The sequence below is a fragment of the Saccopteryx bilineata genome, chromosome 4 (assembly GCF_036850765.1).
Source record: "Saccopteryx bilineata isolate mSacBil1 chromosome 4, mSacBil1_pri_phased_curated, whole genome shotgun sequence".
In the NCBI taxonomy this organism is placed as follows: domain Eukaryota; kingdom Metazoa; phylum Chordata; class Mammalia; order Chiroptera; family Emballonuridae; genus Saccopteryx; species Saccopteryx bilineata.
In genome coordinates, this window is record NC_089493.1 from 32,436,030 (window position 1) to 32,463,979 (window position 27,950).

Genomic DNA, 27,950 nt, shown 5'->3' on the forward strand with positions numbered 1-27,950 from the left:
GCCAGGTCTCCACCCTCCCGAATACCTTTGCTGACACACATTCCTGCACATTCCTGAGGAACCAGGAAGTGGCTGTCTCTCTGGTCCCTGACCCTGCAGGCCCCAGCTCGGTGCTGAGCAGTGGACTCAGCATGGCTCAGGGCCGCATGGGGGCTTTTCGATCCAGGGCACTGGCCACCCCCAAGGGTGCTCTTGGGATGAGGTTCTGCTGGGCTTTACCTCTGGGGGGAGGAGGGGCAGCTTACCTAGCCTTCCTGGGGGCAGGGGTGCTGGCCTTGCCTCGTCCGGGGCACCTCAGGGCCCTGTCAAGGCTGGGCTGCTCCTGTGTCCTTAGACGTGCTCTAGCCTCCGCCCTGTGACACAGCCGCGGTAGTGTTTCTCCCCCTTTGGTGTCGGCCCTGCACTGGCTGTTTCACATGCACACCCTTACTTCATCCCCCAAACAAGGTGGGATGGGCTCGCCCCGTTTACAGGGGAGGGAGTCAGAACCCTGAGAAGGCGAAGAACGTGCTGAGGTTACTAAATGGCAGGCCGAGGTTCACACCCAGGCGTGTGGGGCCGAGGTGCCTGCACCCCCTGACACGCAGAGTGAGCAGAAAGTGGAGCTGGCTCAGAAACCCAACAAACAAGAATGAAACACCGATCAGCCTGGCTGCAGCGTCCCAATATGGGTGGTATGGGTGGGCAGGGGCATTTCCCTAGTGGAGCAGAGGCCAGATGGGACGCATTGACAGGCTTGTGGGCACCTCTCACTCATCGTGCCAGGGCTCAGGCATTGCTCAGGAAACCTAGGCAAGGGAACACACTAATGCAGGGACAGCTGAAAGCCAGCTTGGGCCTGTCCCTGAATCTGGTCTTGCCTCTCTGATTGCCTCTTTTCAAAGAGTTCCAGTGCCCATTGTCATCTGGACCTATGAATAATAAAAATAATAGTAGTCTAAGAGCTATGCACACTTACCTCTTCTAATGCTGTGCCTGGCACTGTGTTTAGCTTTTTACATCTAAGCACCAGGACAAGAACTGTCCATGTACTAACCACAGAATCCTCACAACAATCCCGTGAGGCGGGCGCTAGTATCCTTATTTATTTATTTTCTCTTTTTTTCTGAAGCTGGAAACGGGGAGAGACAGTCAGACAGACTCCCGCATGCGCCCGACTGGGATCCACCTGGCACGCCCACCAGGGGCGATGCTCTGCCCACCAGGGGGCGATGGTCTGCCCCTCCGGGGCGTCGCTCTGCCGCGACCAGAGCCACTCTAGCGCCTGGGGCAGAGGCCAAGGAGCCATCCCCAGTGCCGGGGCCATCTTTGCTCCAATGGAGCTTTGGCTGCGGGAGGGGAAGAGAGAGACAGAGAGGAAGGAGGGGGTGGGGGGTGGAGAAGCAAATGGGCGCTTCTCCTATGTGCCCTGGCCGGGAATCGAACCCGGGTGCCCCACATGCCAGGCCGACGCTCTACCGCTGAGCCAACCGGCCAGGGCGCTAGTATCCTTATTTTACAGATGGAAAAGCTGAAGCCCAGAGAGGTTTAGTAATTGGACCAAGCTAGTAAGTGGCAGAGCTAGGATTTAAATCCAAGGATTTCCAGTCAATAAGACCATGATTCCCTTGACGTCAGGGGCCTCCATGTGGCCTTTCTTTCCCCAAAGCTGGCCCAGCACCTGACTGCAGGCTGGCTCTGGGAAACATTGTAATGATGGAATGAAGGGCATTTGGATCCTGCCCTTTGAAGGAAAGTTGTGTAAGTTGCAGGGATCTGGAGTGGCTTCCTGTGGGTGTGTGAGGTCTGCGGCAGCCCTGAGACCCACCCTTTGCTTCCTGCAGCCACTCACTGGATTGGGGGGATGCCGCTGAGCGTGGGAAGGCTTAAGGAGCAGGGGAAGTAGTCAGGGCTGGAAACACAAGCCCAGGAGACACAGTGCCCGAAGACCCTCATTAGCTGTTCATCCCTTTGGGGAGGTCAGCCCAGCACAAGTGCCATTAGGTAATTTCCAGGGAGGGATAAGAGCAAATAATTTAGAATTTAATAAGGCTATCAATTCATTGCAGGGTTTGTTTCTGATTTCTCTCGTTATCCATGATGCCTGGTATGTGGAAGGCACTTAAGGAACATTATGGCATGAGTGAATGAATTAAAAAACAACACTTATGGAAAAATTCAAGCACAGGAGTAGAGGCTAGTGTAACGAATCCCTGTGTTCCCATTACCCAGCTTCAACAATTAGCCGTGGAAGCTGCCTATCACATTAGCCATCTGGGTTATTTTCCAGTGAGATCAGCGTGTTAGTATGAACAAGTGGAGGTAAAATGATCCTATAGTACTGATACAAACTCACCCTCGTGTCACTGCTGTGCCAGGCAGGTTGCACGTGTCTCACCTGAAGATTTGAACTGACCGCACTCAGGACCTGGCCCGGTGGCATTGTGCGCCTGCCCCAGGCTGGAAGGAAAGCTTCTGAAGGTTGAGGTCAGCAGACACGGGAGATGCTCAGAATTGTACCCTGGGCCAGAGGCACTGCAGCCAGCCACAGTTCATTTACTCACATCACTTTTACTGGGGATCCTTTTTTTTTTTTCTTTACAGAGACAGAGAGAGGGATAGATAGGGACAGACAGAGGGGAACGGAGAGAGATGAGAAGCATCAACCATCAGTTTTTCATTGTGACACCTTAGTTCATTGATTGCTTTCTTATATGTGCCTTGACCACGGGCCTTCAGCAGACCGAGTAACCCCTTGCTCAAGCCAGCGACCTTGGGCTCAAGCTGGTGAGCTTTGCTCAAAGTAGATGAGCCTGCGCTCAAGCTGGTGACCTCGGGGTCTCAAACCTGGGTCCTTCCACATCCCAGTCCGACCCTCTATCCACTGCACCACCGCCTGGTCAGGCACTGGGGATCCTTTTTTAAAAATGACGTTTCAAATATAAGAATAAGTATAGGGTAGGGGGTGGTTGGAGAACTGGGTGAAAACAGGGAAGGGATTAAGTAGTTAGAAAACAGTCATAGCATGGAAACAACCAAAAAGCCCATCAAAAGATGACTGGATAAAGAAGATGTGGCACATATACACTATGGAATACTACTCAGCCATAAGAAATGATGACATCGGATCATTTACAGCAAAATGGTGGGATCTTGATAACATTATACGAAGTGAAATAAGTAAATCAGAAAAAACCAGGAACTGCATTATTCCATACGTAGGTGGGACATAAAAGTGAAACTAAGAGACATTGATAAGTGTGGTTACGGGGGGAGGGGGGAAAGGGAGAGGGAATGGGGGAGGGGGAGGGGCACAAAGAAAACTAGATAGAAGGTGACAGAGGACAATCTGACTTTGGGTGATGGGTATGCAACATAATTGAACGACAAGATAACCTGGACTTGTTATCTTTGAATATATGTATCCTGATTTATTGATGTCGCCCCATTAAAAAAATAAAATTATTTAGGCCTGACCTGTGGTGGCACAGTGGGATAAAGCATTGACATGAAACCCTGAGGTCGCCGGTTCGAAACCTTGGGTATTGCCTGGTCAAGGCTCATATGGGAGTTGATGCTTCCTGCTCCTCCCCCTTCTCTCTCTGTCTCTCTCTCTCTCTCTCTCTCACTCCTCTCTCTCTAAAAAATCAATAAATAAAATATTTAAAAAAATAAAAATAAAATAAAATTATTTAAAAAAAGAAAACAATCATGGATGTAAAGTACAGCGCAGGGACTGCAGCCAGTAATGTTGTAATAACTACGTACGGTGTCAGGTGGGCACTGGAAATATCAGGGGGGAGCACTTGGTGAAGTGTATGAGAGTGACTACTGTGCTGTACCTGGAGCTACTTCAAATTAATACTGAATGTAATGTGTAATTAAAAAGAAAAAGTGCAGGGGACAGTAAAATAAATAAATAAATACCCGTGTGCTCGCCCCTCAGATTTAACAGATATTGAGCATGTGTTCTTTCTAGATTAGGGCCAGATGCACAGTCCCTGCCCCTGAGGAGGCCAGTGGGCAAGAGAGCCATGAATCGGTGTTTTTCCCTGTCATGTTCAAAGATGTCACATCCTGTACAGTGAAGGCAGCCGAAGGATGGCCCAGTCCACCTTGGAGAAGACAGGTTAGACTTCCTGGAGGAGGTGATAATGTGAGTTAAGACTTGAATCTGGAATATGTAAGAGTGAGTCAGGCAAGGGGGTTGGTGGTGAAGGGTGGGGGAGGTGGTGAAGGGGGGGGCCACAGTGTGACCAAAGGCATGAAACAGTGTCAGGTTTTGGGAAGGGAGGAGCAGATGAATGTGAAGGAGTGGTCAGGGAGCAGCTGGAGAGCAGGAGGCCTGGGGGTGGCTGACCGTGAGTTCAGGGTGAGTCAGTGGAGGGACAAGCTTGGGCCATTTTCGGGCAGTAGTGGACTTGTCTTGAGGTCTGCTTAGTGCTTGGCTGTCTGAGCTGGACAGCCTGAGCTGAGAGGATTGGAGACCAGTATAGTCCCATGTAGAGGGTGGGGAGGTGAGAACAGAGTCAGGAATGTGGAAGGAACCTGGCTGTTTGGAGAAGGCTCAGGCGGTCCTGGCTGGGGGGCGGGGGTGGGGCGGACTTGCTGTTGTGGCCGCACAGGGAGAAGTGGGGCCTGAGGGAGTTGGGTGGAGGTGAAGTCTAGCTCAGAATTTCTTGTAGTCAGACTTTCCAGAGAAGGGATGGACTGTTAGGTCATGAGTTTCCTGCCCCCCCATTGGATCTTTTATAAATAGATAACGTCCTTTGTCTCATAACCTTTTAAAAATATTTAAAATTTTTAGTTACTGTTGACATACAATGTTATATTAGTTTCAGATGTTTAACATAGGGATTATAACTTACAAAGATGAGTTTCCTGGTCTTGAATGAGTTCAGGTAGACTCAACGCATTAGAAGCAAGGGGCGGAGGGGGCTGTCTTGCCCTGCCCTTCTCACTTTGAGTTCTGAGGGTTGAGGCTGGGGGAGGCTGGGATAGGTGACTTGTAGACACAGGCCAAGGGTGCTCCAAGGAAGGTGGCTGAGGAGGAGGTGCTGGCCCGTTGCCATGGGAACCATCTCTGCTGTGGGTTTTGTTTGGAGGATGTCCTGGAAGGGAGTGAGCTCACTCTACCTTCCAGGTGATGAGTCAGGCCTACCTCTGAAGCCCTGCTTGCTATCCAGGCAGGAAGTTGAGCAGCAGACCCTGCCTCTGCCCCTCCCCCAGCCTCTGGAACTTCTCCGTCCCATGTGGGCTGTTGTCATTGGAGGGGCGATGGAGGCAGTACAGGCAACAGCTAGCCATGGGGATCCTGACTGCAGGAGGTTCACGGTTTGTGAATGCCTGTCGGTCAGGTGTGGGGGTAGTTCCTGGGGGTGGACAGGTGTGGGAGTAGTTTCTGGGGGTGGTGAGGAATGCTTCCTGGAGGGCATGACTTTGGATCTGACAGGGAAGGCTGAGAGGCCACTAGTTTGCTAATTAAGTCCAAGGCCTCTGGAGGTCAGGGGTCATGGCTCCTGGCTCTTGTCCTCCCCCTCCCCCCGCCCCCCAGCCACACATCCAGTTTTGCTCTGGAGAGGGAGTGCTCAGAACACGTGAAAGGGTTGACAGGAATATCAAATAGCTGCGATTTCAGGGCACTTTAAGACCCGAAGAAATGTAGGTCTTCCCCCAGACCTTAAAAGATGCAGGCTGTCACCTATTGGGTTCCAGTCCCTGAAGTTGCCGATGGGGCCGTGGGGTCCAGTAGCCCGTCCCTTCTCTCCCGGTGCGGCTGCCTGGGTGTGCCGTCGGAAAGGTCAGGGGCTCTGCTTTCCCAGCTTCCGCTTGCCTGCTGGCTTCACACACGTGGGCCTCTGCTTCAGGTTGAGAAGATGAACAACTGCAGGGGGTGGCGGTGGTGACATTTACCCCTTTTACCTAAATGCAAGTATTGTCCTCATATTTTCGGACTCCCATTTTTCTTTCATCCTCATGCTTGCGTCACTTCCAGAGTGGCGATCAAAGTGTGTGCACAACGGAGTTCTGCTTTCTAACGGCCCCGCGTGGCATTTTATCGGAGGCATTTTTTTCTTATATAATCACACAGCCTTTATGTTCCTTCCCTGGAGAAAGTGAGGTTCAAGTATAGAGATTGTTTCATGAATACATATTTATTTGTACTTTTCTGCCTCTTTCCAAGAAGCATTTGAGGAGAACACATTAAAAGGCCCACGTGTTAGCACAGTTTTAAATTAGAGTTAGAACATCTGTAGCCTGCCCTGGCTGGTTAGCTCAGTTGGTTAGAGTGTCGTCCCCATAATCCAAGGTTGTGGGTTCGATCCCGAGTCAGGACACATACAAGAATCAACCAGTGAATGCATGGATAAGTGGAAAAACAAATCGACGTTTCTCTCTCTCTCTCTCTCTCTCTCTCTCATCATCATCATTTTAAAAAGTGGGGGGGGGGGTCTGCAACTTTGTCAGGATGAGAGAGAGGTAATGATAAAGAGGTTTTTGTAAGTTAGCACTGACCCAATTTGTGAGCTTCCTGACAGCCAAGACAAAAGGGAAAATCGGAATATCACAGGTTTATTTCCTAATAAAAGAAACTAGATCCGTTCACGGGAAAGAGACACTTTTTGTAAGTATTGAGTGCCGAGGGCTTTTCCATTTTTGGGGAGCAGCGTGGTAGATGATGCTGTCAGTTTTAGTTGAATCCATGGAGACTTTTCTTGTATAATGGTTCTTAAATCACCCCCCAGTAGAGCCGAAGGCATGGTGTTAAATCACACTTGTGTGGAGGCATTTCTGTGGGGAGCTGAATAATGAGATCTTGTTCTGCTGTTTCCAGAGGATCAGCCCGTGGAGATGCGTGGCAGCATTTCCACCAGATGGGAGCTGGAGAGCGGCCTGTGTGGACTCCTGGGCCGGTGTTCAGAGGTTCTCAGGGGCCTTTACAGGGAAGAGAGCTGTTTGCATTAGGTGCTGGGCATATGAGGGCAGGGATAAAGCTGCTATTTTGTCAGGAAATTGAGAGTCTGCCTCACTGCACCTTTTCAGAAGGAAGGCTGTGGAAGCCAGAGCGGCCGTCTAGAAGCACTTCTAGGTCTGGTCTGTGTGTCACTAGGGTATCCTGACCTCAGGCCTCTGTCACAGGGATGAGGCCGTTCGGGGGGGAAACCCTGGGCCAGTCAGTATTTGGCGCAGGGATGGCACCTTGACCGCTGCCCACTCCTCAGCAGGGGTAGGCACTCTCCCCATAATTCTCTCGTTGTTGGGAGTTTTCATGGCTTCCAGTTTGGGGCAAACACAGATCAATCCTCTGTACATATTCCTTTGGTGTGGACATTTTTCTGCATTTTAGGATAATATCTAGGAACTGAGTTAATTGGTCAAAGGAGAATGATCATTTTTAAGAGTCCTTTCATATATCAAGTAGTTTTTTTTTTTTAAGGATTTTATTATTTTTATTTATTTATTTTTAGATTTTATTAATTTTAGAGAGAGGAGACAGAGAGAGAGAGAGAGAGAGAAGAGAGGTAGCAGAAAGCATCAACTCCCATATGTGCCTTGACCAAGAAAGTCCAAGGTTTCGAACCGACGACCTCAGTGTTCCAGGCTTTTATGCACTGCACCACTGCAGGTCAGGCTGTTTTTTTTTTTTAATACAGGGACAGAGATAGAGTCAGAGGAAGGATAGATAGGGACAGACAGGAATGGAGTGAGATGAGAAGCATCAATCATAAGTTTTTCATTTTGACACCTTAGTTGTTTATCGATTGCTTTCTCATATGTGCCTTGACCGTGGGGCTACAGCAGACTGAGTAACCCCTTGCTCGAGCCAGTGACCTTGGGTCCAAGCTGGTGAGCTTTGCTCAAACCAGATAGCCCGCGCTCAAGCTGGCGACCTCGGGATCTCGAACCTGGGTCCTTCGCATCCCAGTTCGACGCTCTATCCACTGCGCCACCGCCTGGTCAGGCTGAAACAGACTGGCTTACTGTGCCACCAGCCATACACAATGTATTTTTTCCTTATTAATTAAAATGAAAAGTAATATTTATTGTGGAAAATACGGAATATATAGCCAAGTATAAAGAAGATAAAGATGGGCAGGGGAGCCTGAGCTGCGGTGGCGCAGTGGATAAAACGTTGACTTGGAATGCTGAGGTTTCCAGTGCGAAACCCCAGGCTTGCCCTGTCAGGGCAAATGTGTGAAGCAACTACTATTGAGTTGATGCTTTCTTCTCCCCCCCTTTTTCTCTCTCTCTCTCTCTCTCTCTCTCGAATCAATAAATAAAATCTTTAAGAAGGAAAAGATGAGAGGGGCTTTGAGCTAGGAGTCCCCTGTTAGTGGCTGTCCCTAGGTGCCCCCCACCTGGCAGAGGGGCAGCTGGTTTTCCCCTGACTCAAAATATCTTTGCAGCCCCTGGCCTGTGGCTTACATTTCTAAGGTTCTGAAGGCCTCGTTCACATTATAATCTAGTGCTGGATATGTAGAAGTTGGTTTCGACACTGTCAGGATTTAAGTATTGGCAAGAAAATGTGCATAATGTCACCGACCAGAAGCTTAGCGGATTCCTCAGTAGCTACCCAGGCCAGGCGAGACCTAAGAGGCAGGGATTGCGGCTGATGCACATCGTAGGAGAAGGGTCAAGATGTGGGACCAGTGTCTGAGAAGATGTTGCCCAGACCTTGCTCCCGCCTACCTTCCCCAACTTCCTGTCTGTGTGAGAGGCTTGTCAGAAGGGCCAGGGTGTGTGGTACCGTGGAAGGGAAGTGGGAGAAGTCATGGATGGGAACCTAAACCTGCCGTCTCTGCACCCAGCTCTCACTTCCCCACGCCACTTCTCTGAACCAAGCAGTCCCTGATCCAGGTGACGCTCGACCCCCATCGTCAGGGGGAAGCCTTGGGGTGAGAGAGAGACCACGTCCTGTGCCGGCTGGGCCCCTGTTGAACTTTTGCCTGGGGTGCTGGTTCTACGCTGAGGGTTGTGGGCACCCGCAGCCCACAGCGTTACTTCTGTCACTGGGCAGCTTCAATGTCACCTGAGTTGTTAAGTTCCTGATTGAATTTCACAGATGCTGGGCTGGGAAGAAGTTGGGCTGTTCATGGAATGACACAGCCTCAAATAGGGACTGAGGCGGCAGTGCCTAGGAACTTGAAGGAGACAACATTTCCTAGGTGGCTTCAAATGCCAAAATGGGTGATTGCATTGGGAGTGTTGGGTGCTGTGCACACCTGGACGTCGGTGTCATTGTCAGGATGCAGATGGTGATGCACACAGCTTCCTTTCTCCTGAGCTCTCGCCCTCCCGTGGACTTGGGCAGGATTTGGCCTGGGCCATAGCCGGAGATCCACAGCTGTTTCTTGAGGGAGGAAGAAGTGATACGTGGCAGTGTCTTAGGGTTCCCCAAGCCCCTAACAGCATGTGGAAGTCTTAGGCTCTCTTGGAGGTGCACCTAGAGGATGTTTGCTGCCCCCGGTGCTGAGCGTGTTAAGGCCAGTCCATCTGACTTGGTTGGGGAACAGTTTTCCAGTATTCGGGGGCTGTGGATGATCAGAACTTTGAAGCCAGCTAATTCACCAAAGGGAATCTTGGTATTGGGACATTTCCTTGGGGGTTGTGAAGGTGGAAGCCACTAGAATGTCTCAGCTGCTATTCTGGTTTTTTTTTTGGTAAATAGCTCCCTCTTGGCTCCAGCTTGTGGCCATGTGGTCAGGCTGGGATTGATTTGTTCTGTCTGGTTTGTGAGGCATTCGAACGTCTTTGCCTCTCCCCATCCAGAAAACCACAATGAACTATAAAGGCTGGTCCAATTAAGATTCGTGGTAATTGGGAGGGAGAAAGGGACCCCTGAGGAGACAATGACTTGTGCTTTGCTCTGAAGGAGAGGTTCCTTTGCTCTGAGGAGTGGGTGCAGGTGGCAAATTAAGGGGCTTCTGTTTACACCTGATTAAATGATCACCTGCTGTAGATGACCACAACTTTCCTATAGGTATTCTGGTTCCAAAGGGGAGGTTTTCCCTCTTCCACCCAAGTGGAGTTTTACTCCAAGGCTATATTTCCTAAAAGTTGGTCAATGGCCCACTTAGGGTTCATGTACAAAGTGTAGCCTCCTGAGCCTTGCCCAAACCTGCTGAACCAAATGCTCTGAGTTCAGAGCCCAGGAATCTGCACTTCTAGCAAGCTTCCTGCTTAATTTTTAGATAAATGCTAGAGACCTCCTCCATGAAGGATCACCTAGGGAATATTGTTATTGTTGGCTTCAGTTTGAATGGTAGGAATTCACCTAAACAAACACAACTCCTTCACTTTTATTCATTCTTCCTCTGGGACATTGTGGTCACATTTTTGTCTCTTTGTAGAGTTAGACCATAAATTCACTAGCCATCCCCCAAAACATGAAGCAAGTATCTGTTCTGGATCCCAAACCCCCATTACTTACAGGGAAAGTGAGGAAAGGAAAGAAAAGCTATCCTTGATTCTTTGACTGTAAGTCTTGTTTGGCTTTGGGGCAGGTGGACCAGTGGGCTGCCTGCACAGCTGCTTTAAAGTACTGCTGTAGTGACGGTCGTGGAGGCCATGTCACTTATCCTGGGCATTCCGGGCAGCCATCCATATCAGACAGGCGGCTCACCCTGCCCACCGATCCCTCGGTCTGCTCAGTGGGCGCTCCCTGCCACTAAGCACAAACATCTGTGTCCTTCAGTGACCTGCCGGCTCTGTTGTTTGGTTTCCTGTGGAGTGGGCTTTCCAACATTCTGTATCCTGCCTCGCCCGCTCCCCTCCCTGTCCCACCTCAGTGACCTCTGATCCTCTCGTCTCAGTTGAGCCAAATTTCTAACTGGGCTGTTGTCTGGGTTGTAGCTTCCATCCAGGCAGCCTGACACCAGGGGTTTGGGTTGGCTCTAGACTGTGTGAGCACCTCCTCCTTGTGATTCTGGATGGGTTCATTGGGGGGGGGGGCAGTTTGCCAGCAGCAGCGTGTTTTGCTGGCTTGGACTCAGACTGCCCCCTGGGGACAGGGCCCAGGCAATGGGAAGCTGAGAAGACTGGTAGGACTCGGTTTAACAGGCAACTCCCTAGTGACTCCACACCCCTAGGGGTTCATTTTGCGGGTTCTTGGTCAAGAAACCCTCTGGCTGTTTCTCTGCCTAGTGGTAGTTTTTCAGGGGAGATGTAGCATGGTGGGGGTCACAGTGACAAAGGGGTTCAGGAGTCTCAGAAATGGGGTTTGGGGTGAGTTTCGTAGAGAAGGTATCAGGGAAGCCACATGTCCACTGGCATCAGAGTGGACCAAGCTCGCAGGATTAGTAGGGAGGAGGTGGGACTTGGAGCTGAGATTGAAGAGAACGGATCCCTAGGGCACTTAACCCGGAGGCTCAGAGGAGATGAAATCTTCTAGTCAGTACAGCTTTACTAAAAAGCAATTTAAAAAAGGAATAAAGACCTCCTACCAGGGTAAGTTTCTAGTTGAGCAGAGAACCTTGCTGGTTTCTGAAGTGTTGAGCAGCCTGTGGGTGAGGGTTGTGGCTCGTTCGTAATTCTGCCCCAGGATCGTGTCCCAAGGAGACTCTCCGACTGACCAAGACATGTTTAAGAGTGTTCTCTATTTTTATTCAATAGACTGAAGAAGGTAGGAGGAGAACATGATTTGGTGCACGTGTTATTGTCGGTTGCAATGGTAAAACCACCGTGATCAGGAAGGTGATATACAGAAATGGATTGGCTGTGTTCAGGTTATAGGATTAAATACATTTTAAGGAAAATAGTATGTATTTAAATTTTATAGCAAGTTGCCTGACCTGTGGTGGCGCAGTGGATATAGCATTAATCTGGAACGCTGAGGTTGCTGGTTCGAAACCCAGGGCTTGCCCGGTCAATGCACATATGAGAAGCAGCTACTACAAATTGATGCTTCCCACTCCTTTACTCTTCTCCCCTCTGGCTCTCTCTCTCTTTCCTCCTCCTCCTCTAAAATCAGAAAATAAAATCTTAAAAAAATATTTTTATAGCAAGCCAGGGAATTTCTATCTGAAGCATCATCCCTCTTCAAATATTTTTCTGCTGTCCTCTGTCCCTTTACTGAGTAGCAGCAGCTCTGTGAGCTTTCACTGTCTGTCCTGAGCACGGCAGCGTGTGCTGTGTACTGTGAGGCGGGGAGGGTGTGAGGCGTGGTCCCTGAGCTCAAGGGCGAAGGGATAAGACGTGCCTCCTCCGGGGAAGCTTGACTCGCGCTGGGTGCTGAGGCGTGACCCTGGCACAGGTGGGTGGACGGTCTGGACCTTGAGCGGGTTGGAAGCACCCATAGGTCCGTCCAGGAGAGCTTTTAGGACAGGAGAGCAACCAGGCTGGCAGCTGCGAAGCCTGCAAAGCCCAGCAAGAGTCCATTTCCCTTAAGACGGGTTCTGTCTGGATCATCACAGCTTTGAATGAGATCCGAGTTAAATGAGATGCCTGTTATTTACCCCATTTTCTGGAGACTGGAAACTCAAGTCCAGGAAATGAACTCTTCCAGGAATCTCCAGGGTCGCTCGGGAAGAGGGGCTACTGCAGAGCCCCACACCATGTGGGTGGGCTGCTCTGTGTGTCAGCCCCACCTGCGCCCTCCTGGGGGCAGATCCCCAGGAGGGGAACCATCCCGAGAAGGCTGCCCTTTGGTCCCTTTTGGGCTGGTGGTGGAGATTCTTGGGAAGGGGGTGTTCCTTCTCTGGTGACCGCTCCTTGTAAATCTGTCCCTGGCCAGCCTGGGTGCTAGGCGCTCCTGGGGGGCCGCCCCATCCACACATGCCACTTGGCGACTGTGACATTTTGTTTAAGCTGGGATGTGATTGAGAACGTGTGAGGGCGAGAACCAGAGGTGCTGGCTCTTTAAGGCTCGGCCTTCGAGTCAATTCTGGCAGAGGAGACACTGAACGTTTAATTTTAGGGGCAGGAGGGGGTGGGGGAAAGTCCCTACAGCATCTGGTTTGTGTTAAGCCCTTCCCTTCAGAAAAGGACTCTGTTTATGGTTCAAATTCACCAGAGACAGGGCAGGAGGGGTGCACCTTTCCCCTACTAGTCAGTGTTGCACGAGGAATGCCCGAAACTTCCTTCTGTTCCTCTCAACCCATCCCAAACTGAAGAGTTCCTACTCTGGGAAAACTGGGACCATCCATTTTATCCCTGAAGCTAAAGCAGATGTTTGCCTTCAGACGGCCTCTGGCAGCTGGGCCATGCCGGGCCGAGCTCCATCCCTGTGCCGCAGGACTCCTCGCCTCGGCTGGCTGGCAGCTTGGCTTGTCTGGCACCCATGGGGTCTTGGGTGGCAGGCCTCCGTGCCGTGATCCTGGGATTGAGGACTTAGGTCCCATAGATGCCCAGGCTGTCAGAGCTGGGAGGTCCTACAGACACCAGACCTGGTCTTTTCTTGACCTAACAGGAACCTGAGTCCCAGAGGGCTGAGGAAGCTCGTCCAAGGGCACAGATCCAAAGCAGACTTGGAATTCATGCCACAGTTTCCTGACTCAGTTGGTTTGGTCCTTTTTGGGGCCCCGTATGGCTTCCCTTTGTGTCTGTTTTATTCTTCCAGACTCTGCTCCCTCAGAGGGCTGGCATTGAGGACAGGGGTGGGGTGGCAGGTCTTGCATCTTTGGGGCGGTATTGATGAGGCCGTGAGTGCTTCAGTGTCGGGCTGACTCACCACTGTGTGCCAGCATTGGCGTGGTCCCTGGCAGAGAGCGAGAGCTTAGAAAGTGTTGAATGAATGAAGAACTGGATGGCTCGGCCTGAGGGTGGGGGTGCTGGTGTTCCAGTTAGCAGCCTCACAGTTCCATCTGAGTCTCCATACCGAAGTTCCTCTTGATCCCAGGCCATGTCTTGTCTTTTCCAGCCGTTCCTCAGCTCTGACCCTTGACCTGACTTACAGGAATCTAGAGTTTCAGAGCTGAAAGGAGCCTTTGGTAGCTCATGTGCCATCCCCTTCAGGTAACAGATGAGGAAACTGAAGCAAGGCCACACAGCCGGTCAGAGGGAACATGAGGACAAGAGCCCAGGTCTGCATCCCTCCTGGTGTGCTCATGATGGGAACTGAGGGCAGAAAGAGGACAGGCCACCGTGTCCCTTGTGCTTCTCCCTCATCTGTGTCTTCATCAGCAGGCCGAGCTGTCGCCTCTGCCTCCTCCGTTCTGGCTTCCTCTGCCCCTGTGGGCGGGGTGGGGGCTTTCACCAGAGCTGTCTAGGGGATAGGTGGGCATGTAGGGATTGGGCCAGGTCATTCCCTCGTGCTTTCCCAGGAAGGGAAATAGAGCCGGCCCTCTCACTTCCTTAGGGGAAACCAGAGCCGAGTCACCGTGGAGTCAGACTGGACAGGGGCCCCTCCAGCCACCCATTGCCTCTGGCTCTGGGGGGGTTGCTTCTCTCCTGCTATTTTCACTAAGGACAGAGGGCCCCCACACCCACTTCTGCATTTATTGCTTTTGGGAGTAGGCGTTTCTTGTCCTTTTCTGGAGGGCAGGCTGGTGCTGGGGCCAGGGAGAGAAGTCAGATGATAGTGTTGCCCTGTTCTATACAGGGAGGCTTTGGGGGTTTTGGGGGAAAACTGTTTATTTTCCATCAGCCTTATTTTCATTCTGTGAAGAGTCTGTGGAAGAACAGCTCAAGAGCACTCAGTGGTAGTTCCTACCCATCAGTGGCCTGAGCAGTGGGCTGCAGACCGGTCTTCAGCGGCAGGCTGAGCGCTCCCGGCTTCAGTGGGGAACTCTGAATGGGCCCAGCAGGCACTGCACGCCTTCAGCCTGCAGCCGTGCACTCGGGGCTGGAGCAGTCCGTTCACCCTGAAATTCCTTCTTGGTCGCAGCCTGACAGCAGCAGCCTGCCCTTCCTTATTAGTCTCTTCAGGACTCGGTAGAAGTAGCGATCAGCCATGACCTCCCGAGGTGTTCGGAGGAGGTGGCACCACGCATGCGCAGAACTTCCCGGGACAGCGTCCATACACGGGAAATTCTTAAACGCACTCATGAGTCACAGTTCAAAACATTTTTGGTTTATACGTCTTCAGTGTCTTTGTTATTATGAAAGTATGACATGACATGCTCATGATTAAAAAAAAGAAACCAGCCTGACCTGTGGTGGTGCAGTGGATAAAACGTCAACCTGGAAATGCTGAGGTCACCGGTTCGAAACCCTGGGCTTGCCTGGTCAAGGCACATATGGGAGTTGATGCTTCCAGCTCCTCCACCCTCCCCCTCTGTCTCTCTCTCTCTCCCTCCCTCTCTCTCCTCTCTAAAATGAATAAATAAAAAATTTAAAAAAAAAAAGAAAAAAAAGAAACCAGCACAGGTAACACAGTTATTTTTTCTGTGCCACACACAAAATTTTATGTTTAATCTATCTAAATATTTTTATGGTAAAATATACGTAACATAGATTTTACCATTTTCCCTATTATTATGGGCACTTTTACATTGTTGTGCAGCCATCCTGCCATCTCCAGAAGTCTTTTCATTGTGCAGAACTGGAACTCTGTGCCCATTAAACAACTCCCCATCCCCTCCGCCCCCAGCCCCTGGCTACTCTCTTTCTGTTTCCTTTTCTTCTCTGTGAATTTGATTGCTTTAGGTGCCTCATTAAAGTGGAATCATACAATGTTTGTCCTTTCGTGACTGGCCTATTTCACTTAGCATTCTGTTCAAGATTCATCCATGTTGTAACATGTGTCAGAATTTCCTTCCTTTATAAGGCTGAAAAATATTGTTATGCATAGACCACATTTTGTTTATCCATCCATTCGTTGATGGACATTTGGATTGTTTCCACTTTTTGGCTATTGTGCATAATGCTGCTGTGAGCATGGGTGTATAAATATCTGCTCAAGTTCTTGCTTTTATTTCTTTTCCCAGAAGCAGAAGTGCTGTATTTTATGTTCTTACTAACTGTGCTTCTTAGGCACTTTGCCCCAAGGCAGGGGTGATAGGTCAGCAGAGGCCCTGGACACCACCCCTTCTTCCTCCTACCCCAGGGCTAGGTTCCTGGCTGGCTGGGTCTGTCGCGGTAGCTGCCTGCAGAGGTGGGTGGGCAGGTCAGCTGGGTGCTGCAGGCATACCGTGTTCAGTACTGCCCTGCTGCACAGCTCCGGGGAAGTCTGGAGCAGCTGAGCTGACGAGAAGCTCTGGCATCTTTTGGTGGAAAAGGGCCTTTTTGGGGCCAGGACTGCACCCTCCTTGTGCTGAAGACCCTGGGAAGGGGGCAGCAGCCTCCTGGGCACGCTGGGAGGAGCGGGCATCCCACAGCTGGTCCCACTCTCTCCATTGGCCTCCCCCCCCCCCCATTATTTCTGCCCCAGGCTGTTTCCCTCCCAGAAGTTCTCCAGAGGATTAGTGTGTGGTGATGGATTTTTGGCCAGTGAGTTACAGAAACTAATGCTTCCTTTGGAGAAAAGTGCTATTATTTTGTCTAAAATTTTAATTTATTGATTTTCAGAGAGAGAGGAAGGGAGAGACAGAGAGAAACATCAATTTGTTATTCCACTTATTTATGCATTCATTGGTTGATTCTTGTATTTGCCCTGACCCAGGGATCAAACCCGCAGCCTCCACATGTCAGGATGATGCTCTAACTATACTACCCAGCCAGGGCTGAAAAGTTCTATGTCTCACCAAGTCTGCTGTGCCCAGAGTCGATTGCTGTCTCAAGTCGGGTCCCCAATTATGGCTTCACTCCAGAGCCCTGTGCAGAACAAACTGATTTGTGCCTGCTCACCGGTGTGGGACCATGACTGTGTCCCTGGCCCCCTGTAGGGATCTGCGAACTGTTCCTTCTTGGGTACTCAGTCTGTGGCTCACTGGTGAGGTGTCAGCTCTATCATGATTCCTTGAGAGTGGGGCATGTCTTGTTCCTGTTAGCGGTTGGTCTTATACCCTGTACTTAGTAGATAGTAAGAGAAAGAGAGAGAAAGCAGTGGAAAAAAAATTGAGATTTGAATGTATATAAGTGTCAAATTATTATGTTACACCTGAAACTAATGTTCTATGTCAGTTATGCCTCAATTAAAAAAAAAAAAAAGAAATCGAGTCTTGGTGTGAGGGAACTAACTCCTGGTTTTCTGTTTAGGGTCTGCTCTTGTCCAGATGGGTTACTTCTGCCTCTCAAATGGGAGATTAAAATCTACTTCTTAAGCTTGTTGTGAAAAGTAAACATGATAATAGGAGTAATGTGCCTCGTAAATGTGTCACTAAATGTTAGCTTTGTCATTATTTCCTCTAAGGGGAAGAGGAGTCATCAGTTGCCAGGGCTGGGCGAGGACCGGGCAGGAAGGCCAGGTTTGGGGTTGCCATGGTGTTTTCCCTCTGCTTTCTCAGTTGTCTGGTTCTGGCTGAGCTCTCCCTGGAGGTGCTGGGTGACAGGAGGGGGAGGCTGGGTGACAGGAGGAAGGGGCTGGGTGACGCTGTCTGGCTGGGTGGCGGCAGCTTCCTCCGTAGGAGGAAATTGCTTCCTCTCTGGGAAATGAGAGTTGCTGAACTCTGTCTTGGGGCCAGCTCCGGCTTGCTAAGCAGGGATATTATGTGTTGGGGGGAGAAAGGGGCTGAAGTTCCTGGGAATTTATTCTAGATGAACGTTTTGTGAGATCTCAGCAGGCCCTCTTGGAGCTGCCCCTCATTCCAGCACCAGGCATTTTGGCTCAAAACTTTCTCCTGCCCTGAGTTGCTATATATAACTCTTTCTTAGGTGGGTCCTAGCTGTCTTGCTAGATTGCAGGCCCCAGGATCCCTCTCTCCCTCATATTTGGGGACAGAAAACGATGTCCTCCGTCTCCATGCAGTAGAGTGTCCGTTTCTCTTGCGGGGTAGGATGATTGGGACTACCTGTGCATGGGTCATGTCCAGGCTTGGGGGAGGGGACAGGGGGCTAGTCCTGCTCCTCTCTGCCTCTGCCTGCGGAGACCCCATCTTGCAGAGGCCTCAAGGTGTCGTAAGAGCCTGGCTTTGGCATTAGCAGTCCTGAGGTTGGGGAAGCTGCCATTTTACTGGCTGAGTCTTGGAACAAGTCCCTCCTCTGAGCCTCAGTTTCTTCATTTATAAAGAGAAGATGGTCTGTATTGAAGGATTGTAACCAGGGCTAAACAAGATGATGAATATAAACCACTGAGGTTGGCGTTCTGCACCTTATGGTTTCCCTGAGTGGGAACAGGTGTTGTCATTTTGTGTGCGTGCATGAAACCAAGGAGCGCTCTTAGCAAACCCTGTGCAGCAGGCGGTGATGAAGACTGTGGCCGCAGCCTGAGTCTGCTCAGGCTTCGGAAGAGGCTTGCCCCTATGTCCTCTGCTGTGCCAAAAGGAAGGTCTGGTCAGACCCCGCTAAGCCCAATGAAATCGCCAGTACCAACTCCCTTCAGCAGGTTCTGAAGCTGAGCAGAGATGGGCTGACCATCCTGAAGCCTGTGATGGTCCAGTCCTGGGCTCGATGCTGGACAACGCCTTGGCGAGCAGGAAGGGCAGGCGTGTGGGCAAGCTCAGTGAAGGTGCTGCCAGTGCTCTGATGCCTGAGAAGGCGCCCTGGATGGGTTGGATGAGACTTCTTCGCCGGCTGCTCAGAAGATACCGTGAATCTAAGAAGATTGACTGCGTCATGCAGTGCTATCTGTACCTGAAGGTGGGGGGTAATGTGTTCAAAGCCCAGCAGGTTCTCATGGGACACATCCACAAACTGACGGCAGACCAGGCCGACCGGGCCGAGGCCCACAGGTCTGAGACTGAGGATGCTCCCAGAGGTCCCCAAACTTTTTACACGGGAGCCAGTTCACTGTCCCTCAGACTGTTGGAGGGCCGCCACATACAGTGCTCCTCTCACTGACCATCAATGAAATAGGTGCCCCTTCTAGAAGTGCGGCGGGGGGCCGGATAAATGGCCTTAGGGGGCTGCATGCAGCCCGCGGGCCGTAGTTTGGGGATGCCTGCAAGCTCTGGGAAGAGCGGCTCCTGGCCAAGAAAGGGGAAGTCATCATGACTATCCAAGGAAGAAGAGACTGAGAAATAAAGCTCCACCTCTCTCCTGTACATAGTGGCCCTGGCAATGACCTGGACCAGTCATTCAATAAAATAACCTTCGTTTACCTTAAAAAGAAAAAAAGACTTCCTGTGTATTTCCGGAGATCAGAGTTTCCCAGAGTTGCCTGATTATAGGATTCACCTAGAGTACGTGTTACTTGTTCAGATACCTATTCTTCACATCCCCCCTAAAATGATTGGGGTGCAATCTGTATTTTCAGCATGTTTTTAAATAGGCCAGTTTGGGAAATGTTTCCCTCAGATTGATCTCCCTGGGGCTGTATCATTTGATCTTCATAAGAGCCCAGTGAGGCAGGTGTGAGGCCAGTGGCAGCCTTCAGAGGTCAGACTGTGGTGCTTTAAGGAACAGACCTGAGGCCCTCAGCTCCCTTGTGGTCGAAGCAGAATTGGAACTCAGGTCTCCCAGGGCTGTGTGTCCATCGTGCCTACAAACATCCTACTGGAGTATGAGAAAGGTGGTGGATGCAGAGAGATGGGGTGACAGGAAGGTGGGAACCAAGGCTGCAGTGGTGGCCAAGGGGAAGCAATGGACTTGTTCCATGAGAGTGTTTCAAGTCCAAGGTCCTCCGCCCTGCTACACGGTAGGATTATGTTTATCTGGGGAGCATCGGGAGCATCATTTGCTGGGCCTCGCCCCTGGAAGGTGATCTGACTGGGCCCTCGGGAGGCTCAGCAGAGGAGGAGGGAGAAAGGAGGCCCAGGCTGACCGTGCCTTGGTTAGAAGCATGGGATTCTGCAGCCTCCATCTACTGTTTGATGTGACCTGGAGCCACTTTGTGAGCTTCTCTGTGTCTCGTTTTTCTCATCTGTAGAATGGAATTAGTGATGGTACCTACCTTGTAGGGTGGTTGGGAGAATTAATTGGTCTCTGAAGTTCTGCCACTCAACCTTCAGATTAGATTGTCAGGCTGAGGACTGTAGACCTTTGATAGCCATGGAGCACTGCTCTGGGTGTCTAGACAGGAAGGGTAGAAAGCCATGTGTCCGTGTCTGGCCCCTTCTCCCATGCATCCATCTGTTGGCTCTGGTCTGAAATCTGGGTGTGACCTCTGATCCCTCCCTCACTCCCTGAGTATCTCTTGCATCTACCCACTTCTTTATCCCCACCACCACCATTACTGCCCTGGTCTAAAGCCACCTCAGTCTCTCGCCTGGACCTTTGCATGGTCTCCTAACCGGTCGTCCAACTCTCATCTGGTTTTTGCACTGTAGTTAGGAGTCTTCTTTCAAGGTGCAGGTGTAGTTATGTTAAACTACCATTTTAAAAAACATATTTATTTAAGTATTTATTGATTTTACAGAGAGAAAGGAGAGAGAGGGGCGGGGGAGTGAGAAGTATCAGCTCATAGCTGCGTCACTTTAGTTGCTTGTCATATGTGCCCTGACCTGGCAAGCCCAGGATTTCTAACTGGCAAGCTCAGTATTCCAGGTCAATGATTTAGCCACTCTGCCACCATAGTCCATGCTGAACTAACATTTGATTTCTGCACCTAGCAACCCTTAGCTGAAATTGAACAAAATCTCTTTGGTGATTTCCAGTAGTCTCAGGAAGAACCATCCTACCCTCTTGCAGGAGCTCTGTGGCCCTGCAGCCTGCCGACCTCCTGCCCCTAGCGCCCCTCCTCTCCTCCTGTACCAGCCCCAGTGCCCGTTTTCCAGTGGGTTGAGCCCACATTATTCCCTTTGCCCTGGGGTCTTGGGTCTTTTGTTTCCTGACCATCCCTGACTCCACATATATGCATAGGTGACTGCAAGTCTCTGCACCTGTTGTCCTGATGTAATTATTAACAGCACCTCCTGTTATTTTCATGTGTCTTGGTTTAGGTGATAAATTACATGGTTCACCTTCACATTTACAGTTGTTACATCCAATTAAAATTCCTCCGCTTTAAAAATTCCCTGACTTCCTCAGGGTTGTGGCCGGAGCCCCCTCCCCTCCCCTCTGCAATATGCACCACACACCCCACACCCCTGGACCTGGTTCCCCTGTTTTAGTCTCATGACTTCTGGAACATTTCCTGTATGCACTTCAGCTTAGTTTGCAAATATACACTCACTTATATGAGTTTGATTAATGTTTGTCATCCCTGTCAGACTTAAGACTCCTTGGTTTAGGGACTGTATCTTTATTTGCCCAACATGTGACCCCAGTTTCTGACACAGTGTTCAGTAAGTATTTAATGAGTAAGCGAATGAATGAATGAACGAATGAATGACTATGGCTCCAGCTCACTGGCAGGGGTCGCCTAGAGCCCAGGCAAGTCAGGAACATCTGCAGAGGCAGCTGTGAGGGATACTGCTGACATCAGACCAGTCCAAGCCCAAACAAGCCTGTTGCCCACACTCTGGCATCCATACTCCCAGCTTGGCTGCCCCTTTGATTATTCATGGTCTTTCTCAATGGCCTTTGTGTTTAGAAAGCCAAAAGGATTCAAACTGTCCTTCCATCTAAGGAGAATAAGAACCTAGGAGATAAAGCTGCCTGGCCATTCTGCATCCCTAGGGAGCCACAGGGTCAGGACCTTCTTTCAGGGCTGGATGAGAGCCCTGGAGGGGTTCTCGGCCCAGCGTCCAGGGCTGCCCTTTCGCTACCTTCCCAGGTGCAGGCACAGGGACTGCCTTGGGACTCTGCACAGGTTTCCGTGTGGCCCTGGAAGACGGTGGGCAGAGCTGGATGGTGGGGGTGGGTGGTGCTGGCTGATTTCTCTTTTTTTTCTGAGGGGGGGGGGACAGATAGGGACAGACAGACAGGAAGGGAGAGAGATAAGAAGCATCAGTTCTTCATTGCGGCACCTTAGTTGTTCATCGATTGCTTTCTCATATGTGCCTTGACCAGGAGGCTACAGCAGAGCAAGTCACCCCCTGCTCAAGCCAGTGACCCCGCGCTCAAGCTGGTGAGCCCAAACTTGGGTCCTCCGTGTCCCAGTCTGACGCTCTATCCACTGCACCACTGCCTGGTCAGGCTGATTTCTCACTCCCTGGCCTGAGTGAAGGTTGAAGGCTCACCTGGAAGAGCCTCAGCCTCCAGGATAGTAGGAAGGGCGCAGGCGTTGGTGTCTTAGGGACCTCAGCTTGAATCTCAGTCTGCCTCTTGGAACTGCGTGTCTGGAAGGTTGCTTAATGCCTCTCACCTTCGGTTTCCTCCTCTCACATGGGTAGTTGAGTGGATTTGCTGAGATGGCCCATGACTTTGAGCAACTCCAGTGTCTTATTCTTGCTCTCCTTCCCTCTGCTCAGGCTCCAGGGGTCCACTTTGCCTTTGTTGTCCCCAGTGCAGGCATACCACTGCACTGGAGCCAGGTTTGAGGGAGGCTGCGGTGCCCTCCCGCACTGCAGTTTCTGAGGGTGAGCCCGGTGCTGGGGGCAGAGCAGGTGTGGCTCTCCGAGCTTCAAGGAGGGCTGTGAACACACTCACCTCCAGACAAGCCCCATGTTTTGCCCCATCCCCGTGGAGTTGGAGGGTCTTGGCCAGATCTGCCTCTCACTGCATTTCTTCCCGCCGTTTCAGAAATGTAGACGTTTCTCGACACCTTCCTGTTACTCACTCAGCCTCCTGCTTCCTGCTGTGGAGCCCCCTGCCACCCTGGCCTGCAGGCCTCTGTGCTGGACTTCTGGCGCCCCAGACTGCTGACGGATCTAGGGGGCGGGTGGGGAGGTTGGTGGTGGCGGAGGTGGCAAGTGCCGTGGGCCCGGCTGGGGTTTTCCACAGCCCATGGGTCCCCTGTGGCTCTTTAATGAAGGGGTTTTGGGATTTCCGTACTGCTTTGTAATGTGCTGATCTGTGCTTATGTTTTCGGAGAAGAAACTTTATCTTCCTGGACCCTGAGATGAAGAAACTTGACTCAGTTAGGCCTCTCGGTCCCTGGCCCCCTGTCTTCACAGGTATTTTATTCCTTGAGCCCCTGCCGTAAGGCAAGTGCTGTGCTCCAGTTCTTCCTACAGCCCCAGGAGGGGTGGATTTGATGATTCTCATTTTACAGATGAGAACATCGAGGCTACCAGCTGTAAAGTTCAGAGCCACGCCTCAGCTACACGGGGCAGTCACGTTAGGTGCTGGAGTCGAACTGCAGACCACATTTTACGAATACCAGGCCGGGTCACATCCTCGTCATCGGGGAAGTTCTCTGTAGAGTTGAGTGGCCCATACATATCTCTCACGTCTGTGCCAGAAAAACCAAATGACCTCACTTTTGGGTGGCTTTTCCTTCTTTGGGGAAGGAATGTGTGGGCTATTCCTGTGAGCTGTGGCCCTTGAGAGCTGTGTGCTGTCAGACCTGCAGGAGTCGGAGTCAGACTGCAGACGTGGGGGAGGTGTTCGAGGCAGGACCAAGCTTGGGGGCAGCAGCAGGGAGCAGGCTGTCCTCATACTGGCCTCCGGAGTAGGGCGCCACCCCGCTGCGGGGCGGTGTGAAGTGTGCCAGGGAGGGTCCGACTGGACTTTGCTGGCTAAACAAACGCGCCGGGGCTTGACCTGCTGTTCAGAGGAACCGCTGAGCCGCAAGTGTGGTGGCACCGGAAGCCCACGGTTCAGTCCCGGTTCAAGTGCTGACGCTGGTCAAAGATGAGGCCAGGCCCGTCCAGCTTGCAGCCCTCACCTCAGCTTGCTGACTGCTCGCTGGCCAGTCACTGAGTGGCTCAGTTACCTCTGTAATCAGGGCGGGTGAGGGTCCAGGGCCTGCCTTTGAGGCTGGTTTCTTGCCAGTGGGTAAAAAAAAAAAAAAAATCCTGGATAACAGGCTTAGTGGAGACTTGGAACATGTTAGTTTGGTTTTTTTTTTAATAACTTTATTGAGAGATAACTCACATACCGTACAGTCCCCCATGGGAAGTGTACGATTTAATGGCTTTCAGCGTATTCGCAGCCTATGTGCAACTATCACCGCAGTCAGGTCATCATCGTCACCTCGAACAGAACCCGACACCCCAGCTCTCACGCCCTTAATTCCCCCACCCCCAGCCCTGAGCAACCACAGTTCGACTTTCTGTCTCTGTGGATAAACTTCCGATTTTTTTTTAACATTGAGTGAGTGCTTTATCTCTGTGCCTGGCTCTGGTCTGAGCCCTTCGAGTGAGCTCACAGTGCCCTCCCTCACGGCGGCCGCACGGCACAGGTGCTCGTCTTTTTTTTTTTTTTCATTTTTCTGAAGCTGGAAACAGGGAGAGACAGTCAGACTCCCGCATGCGCCCGACCGGGATCCACCCGGCACGCCCACCATGGGGCAACGCTCTGCTCACCAGGGGGCGATGCTCTGCCCATCCTGGGCGTCGCCATGTTGCGACCAGAGCCACTCTAGCGCCTGAGGCAGAGGCCACAGAGCCATCCCCGTCTGGGCCGTCTTTGCTCCAATGGAGCCTCGGCTGCGGGAGGGGAAGAGAGAGACAGAGAGGAAAGCGCGGCGGAGGGGTGGAGAAGCAAATGGGCGCTTCTCCTGTGTGCCCTGGCTGGGAATCGAACCCGGGTCCTCCGCACGCTAGGCCGACGCTCTACCGCTGAGCCAACCGGCCAGGGCACTCGTCTTCTTGTCTTTGCCTTACTGCTGTGGAAACCTAGGCTCAGGGAGTCTGGGGTCACAGGGGCCGCAGACAGCAGGGCCTGTGATGTCTGGACCGTTGCTGAGGGCACTCTGGTTCCTGGGAACGGTCAGGCTGGGGGTGCTGGCAGACTGGTGGGGGCAGCTGACCCTCACTGGCCAGGAGCTAAGTGGACAGCCTTCGTTTCTTCACTGGATCACATGCCATCTGACTTTTTAAAATTAATTAATTTATATATTTTTTTAGAGAAAGGGAAAGGGAGAAAGAGAGAGAAACATCAATTTGTTCCACATATTTATGAATTCATTGGTTGATTCTTATATTGAACCTGCAACCTTGGCGTGTTGGGATGGCGCTCTAACCAACTGATCTGCCAGGACAGGGCCGCCACCTGACTTTTAAAACAGCTTTGCGTTCTCTCAGGAGATGGCCAGTTTGGCCTACATTAGCAGGAAGGTGCTGAGCTGCCCGGGTAGTGCCTGCTGTCTGAGGGCTTTGGCAGAAAGAGGGTGCCTGGGCCTCATGGAAGGCTGGGAGCCCTCTCCAACCCGGTATGTTCACTAGGTCCAACTGCCTCCCAGGTTGAGCCACTGCCCCCCGCCCCCGCTCGTTGGCCTTGGCCACCCTCCAGGCGTCTGGTGTGGTGTCTCCTGAAATGGGCTGAGGTGGACATAAACCAGGACCGTGTGCACGGGCCCCTGGCCTCTCCCAGCACCCTGGCTGGCAGGCTGGCCTCCGAGTTTCCTATCAGTAGGAAAACAATAATGACCTCTTTCTTTGCAACCTATAGAGCTCTGTGAATGATTAACTTTGAATCAATAGAAAAGGAATAAGAAGTGAGGTCAGGATGACAGTGGGCATTTATTGGGCTCCTGCTGTGTCCTGGGCATTTGCTGCCTGGTTTGCATCCATTGTGCCCTCATTTTGTTAGCCACCCTGCAAAGCAGTGGTATTGGGTATCCCCACTTGTCAGGTGGTGCACCTGAGGCCTAGGACAGGTTAATTAAGGCCACACAGCAGTGAGTGACAAAGGCTGGTAGCTGAATGTTTTTTAAGCATCTGTTGTGGACTGAGCACCAAACTGTCTAAGGACATAAGGTTTAATTCGGTCCTCTTTAATGCTGTCCTGTTTTAGGTGGTGTTATCCCCATTTCACAGATGGGCCTCCTGAGGCTGAGATGAAGAATTCTGTCTAAAGAGATAGCTACTGCCTGATCAGGCGGTGGCGCAGTGAATGGAGCATCAGACTGGGACATGGAGGACCCAGGTACGAGACCCCGAGGTCGCCAGCTTGAGCACGGACTCATCTGGTTTGAGCAAGGCTCACTCGCTTGAGCCCAAGGTCACTGGCTCGAGCAAGGGGTCACTCAGTCTGCTGTAGCCCCCCGGCCAAGGCACATATGAGAAATCATCAGTGAAAAACTAAGGAGCCACAAGGAAGAATTGATGCTTCTCATCGCTCTCCCTTCCTGTCTGTCTGTCCCTATCTGTCCCTTTCTCTGACTCTCTCTGTCTCTGCCACAAAAAAAGGAAAAAACTACTGAGAGGTGAAGCCTGGGACTGAAGCTCTCTCTGGTTGCAAAGTCCAGCTCCTTCAGGCACCCCCAGCCACCTGCACTCTGAGTTTCTGGGACCCCAGCATTCACATGGCTTGGGGGGCAAGCTGTTAGATGCTTTGTTTATTTTTTTTTGAGTAGAGGAAACTGCCTGGCGGTTCTCAACTTTTTCAGCAACCACTCCCAGGTGGGTGGAAAGTAAATAGATCTGGGTGGAGATGTCTTGAGGACTCTGCTTTTCATCTGTGAGTGAACCAGCTGACAGCTCGCTTTGAAAGGCTGGCAGTCAGCCCTCGATAAGTTAACCAGATACTCCTGTTTACGTTACCAGAAGAACACTGGGCATCTGAGATCACTCCTGGCAGGTCTTTGCTTAGACAAACCACCCAGTGCCCACACCCTGCTTGCACTGTGGGGGTCACAGCGACTGCGGGGTGGCCCGAGGGAGAAAGAACACTCCCCAGCTGCTCTGCAGCGACCTTCCCACCAGCAGATGCTTCGGAGGACTCAACCCCTTGCACATGTGCTGGCCATGCCCTCTCAAGGGACCTTGGCCAAAGCTCACACACCTGGCCAACAAAGGCAGAGGAGGGGCAGGCTCTGATGGCAGCCAGGGCAGGGTGCCCACCCAGAGGGGTCGGGGAGGAGCTGGTTTTGACTTGATGAGCCTAGACCAGGGTCCTGTTGCTCTACTTCAGGGAAGGGAAGACCATGCTGTGAGAAGTCACCTTTTGGGGTTTTTTGTTTTGTTTTGTTTTTTGTTTTTTTTTTGTTTTTACAGAGACAGAGTCAGAGAAGGATAGATAGGGACAGACAGGAACAGAGAGATGAGAAGCATCAATTGTTAGTTTTTCGTTGCACATTCATTGATTGCTTTCTCATATGTGCCTTGACCATGGGCCTTCAGCAGACCGATAACCCCTTGCTCGAGCCAGCAACCTTGGGTCCAAGCTGGTGAGCTTTTGCCCAAACCAGATGAGCCTGCGCTCAAGCTGGCGACCTTGTGGTCTCGAACCTGGGTCCTCCGCATCCTAGTCCAACGCTCTACCCACTGCGCCACTGCCTGGTCAGGCGAAGCCACCTTTTATGGGAGGCCTTGTACCACCTTCAAGAGGCTTAGAAGCTTGTTTTTGTTCTTTTCTGGGGCCACTTGGCCCAGAGGGGCTGCCCCCATCTCCATCTTCCTCTACAGTGAATAGTTTGCTGTCTGACTGTTGAGGGGGGTGGGGTGTGCACAGTTGCTGGCTTATCCTCATGTCCCAGTCCCTGATTCTGACTTTCTTTCTAATATTACACACTGATGAGACATGTCAAAGTGTTTCAGAACCCTTTCCTATGATTCTCTTACTAATTTTTTCTTTTTTACAGAGACAGAGAGAGAGTCAGAGAGAAGGACAGATAGGGACAGACAGGAACGGAGAGAGATGAGAAGCATCAGTCATCAGTTTTTCGCTGCAACACCTTAGCTGTTCATTGATTGCTTTCTCATATGTGCCTTGACCGCGGGCCTTCAGCAGACCGAGTAACCCCTTACTCGAGCCAGTGACTTTGGGTCCAAGCTGGTGAGCTTTGCTCAAATTAGATGAGCCCACGCTCAAGCTGGCGACCTCGGGGTCTCAAACCTGGGTCCTCCTCATCCCAGTCCAACGCACCACCGCCTGGTCAGGCTCTCTTACTAATTCTTTTAAATAGATGGGATAATTTTTCCCCTTTTATCATCTTCTTTTTTCCTTCCTGATAATACATGAGTACTGACCCCTCCCCCCCAAAAAAAAATTACTAGAGAAATGGGAAGTCCCTGTATTCCATCCCAGAGGTCTGACTTACCAGAAAAATGTACACACTTCCGGAC

The 27,950-nt window shown here is 51.3% G+C and overlaps 1 protein-coding gene and 1 pseudogene across 3 annotated transcripts in view; both read left to right on the top strand.

Moving 5' to 3' along the window:
- Positions 1–27,950, top strand: part of ACTN1 (actinin alpha 1) — a 105,419-nt gene that overhangs the window by 18,767 nt on the left and 58,702 nt on the right. The gene's annotated exons all lie outside the window — the stretch shown is intronic.
- LOC136333848 (large ribosomal subunit protein eL19-like) lies at positions 18,156–18,978 on the top strand (annotated as a pseudogene).